Raw genomic sequence first — 2,522 nt, 5'->3', positions numbered from 1 at the left:
CCCCACGTTGGGTGTAGAGTTTACGTGAACCAGCAGCAGCAGCAGCAGCAGCAGCAGCAGCAGCAGCAGCAGCAGCAGCAGCAGCAGCACCACCACCACCACCACCACCACCACCACCACCACCACCACCACCACCACCACCAAAAATGATAATAATGAAAAGCTCGAAAAGCCCCACGGCCCCTGGCAGGATGTCTATGGCAAGCCACACCTCCACGACAAATAGCTTTCCACAGTGACGGCGACGGATGGCGGAAGGACAGAGGCAGCACCCTACCCCAAACCTCACAGCCTGCCTCCTTTCCGGCCAGATGTGCAGCATCTGGGAACGGCTTTGAAACCTTCCCAGTCAACGGCTTGGGCCCGCCTGTCGGGAAAAGCGCTCTGCTGTTCATTTCACTCCTGGACGAGCCTAGGAAGATGAAGCGGCGGTAGCTCTCCGTGGGGGGGGGGGGGGGGGGCGCCACGCGATCCAACACACACGACCACAGCCACTGAGGAGCATGAGATCTGTATGGCCTCGAGGGGTACAGGATAGCCCGTGAATCCTTTTCCAAGGAAGAAGGCGGCAACGTGAGAGCGTGCAAAACACTTTCTCACAGCATCTGCTGATGGTGCTAGGACTTCTGTCCCCGGAGAGGATACTATTTTTCCACCGCTTCCAGTTTTAAGAGAAAGGGTCAGGGGAAAATCATTCAGTCGTTCCACTCATCTTCATGGCTCATCGTGGAAAACGAAGACGCCGTACAAAGGAGCAAAGCGCGGATCCATGCAAACACATGGGTGAGCCCCCCCAAAACATGACGCTAAGTGAAAGGAACCAGACAGCCAGGGTGACATAATGCCTTAGGGATCCCATGGGTAGGAAAGAGCCAGACGGAATAGCCCAATCCTAGAGGGAGGGAGCAAACAGATCAGAGGCTGTTGGGGGAGAATGGTGAAGAGAGCCGGGGTGAGGGTCAGGGTGAGGTTGAGGGTGGGGGGGGGGGAGGCGCGGACGGGAAGGGGGAGGGGTGGGGGGTGTCTCTTTTTGAGGTGACGGAAATGTTCTGGAAATGGCGGTGCGGGTCGTGCAGCTTTGTGAGTAACCTTTAAAAAAAATAAAAAAGGCCACCGAACCGTACACTTTCAAGAGGATGTGAATCATGGCGTGCGAATTGTATCTCCACTTTGAAAATGTGTGAGGAAAAAAATGTAGCAGATGCAGGTTGGTAGGTTGGTAGGTAGGTAGGTAGGTGGGTGGGTGGGTGGGTGGGTGGGTGGGTAGGTAGGTAGGTAGGTGAACGGGCCGGTGGTGGACCGATGTTCGTTCGTTCGTTCGTTCGTTCGTTCGGTCCCTCCCTCCCTCCCTCCCTCCCTCCATCCATCCATCCATCCATCCGGTCCGTGCGTCCACGAAGATCTGCATCAAAAGGTGTGGGAAGGGGGAGGTCGGGTTCTTGTTCTGAGTGGTTTTATTTGTTCCCCAAACTAATCACCTCTGTGGAGATAAACAAAGATCACCCACATGAGAACAGGAATCACCTGTTGAGGTCAACAGAGTCTGTGGGCGGTTATCACCACCTGGGTCTGGCAGAGACTCGAAGCAAACGCAGGCCAGGCGGAGGAGTGGAAAAGCTTTCTGGTGGCAAAGGGGGAAGGTCCAGTGAGAGGTTGTTGCGGTGGGCGGGGGGAGCAGGACGGGAGCTGACTAGAAGAGGGGTGTCCTGGGTCATTTCGGGGAAAGAGAAACTTGATTTCCGTCCGTGGGTCCATCGATCTCATTCTCTGGATCTAGCTCTATGGAGAAGAACAGCGACGTGTCTCCATGTTGTCCATCTGTATCCCCACGTCAACATTGTCCAAGGTGTAGGTTTGTTGAATCCGTGATGTCGGAGACGCTTAGAGAAGAACACAGGTGAGTCTATTTCCCAAACGATCCACAAAAATCACCGTAACTGCAACTGTTCCTCCTTCCCACCCATGCTCTCTCCACACCCCGCCCCCCCTCCCCCTCCCCCTCCCCCTCCCCCTCGCCCCACCCCACCCCACCCCACCCCGCCCCGCCCCGCCCCGCCCCGCCCCGCCTCCGGGCCTTTCTCGGGCTCCCTCTTCTTTTCTCCGGCCCCTCCTCCCCCCCCCCCGCCCGCGCCGCCCCCCTATCCCAGCTCCCCCACAACCCGCCCCATCAGCGGCCGGACCATCTGGTCGACCTTTTGGGCACTAGAGAAGTGACCACCGGGCGGGCGGTGCCCGACAACCGGCACTGCGGTGAATCCGTGAGACTGCGAGTGACGAATACGGGGGGGGGGGGGGTGTCTCAGGGTGGCTGAGACACAGTGCCCGCCTTTCCGGCGCACGGCGCCGTCCCGATCCACCTGGGTCGGTAGCGCTTCCCAACTCAGGGCGCGCCGTTAGCCGAAGAGGGGGGGCCCACTGGGGATCTTTTCCCCACCGTCCCTGGGATGGATGGATGGATGGATGGATGGATGGATGGATGGATGGGGACAGCTGCACAGCTAGGGGACGTGCTCCTCCCACGT

General features: G+C 58.6%; 1 long non-coding RNA gene across 1 annotated transcript in view; it reads right to left on the bottom strand.

Annotated features, from left to right (window-relative positions):
- Positions 1–1,436: 1,436 nt before the first annotated feature.
- Positions 1,437–2,522, bottom strand: part of LOC148106580 (uncharacterized) — a 1,541-nt gene continuing 455 nt past the window's right edge. The window contains exon 2 of the long non-coding RNA XR_015723688.1: positions 1,437–1,880. This is a non-coding gene — a long non-coding RNA (uncharacterized LOC148106580). The remainder of the gene's footprint in view (positions 1,881–2,522) is intronic.

Source organism: Ursus americanus, unplaced genomic scaffold, assembly GCF_024610735.1.
Source record: "Ursus americanus isolate L20-20 unplaced genomic scaffold, mUrsAme1.1.p SCAF_221, whole genome shotgun sequence".
In the NCBI taxonomy this organism is placed as follows: Eukaryota; Metazoa; Chordata; class Mammalia; order Carnivora; family Ursidae; genus Ursus; species Ursus americanus.
This window is presented reverse-complemented; position numbering and strand designations above follow the sequence as displayed.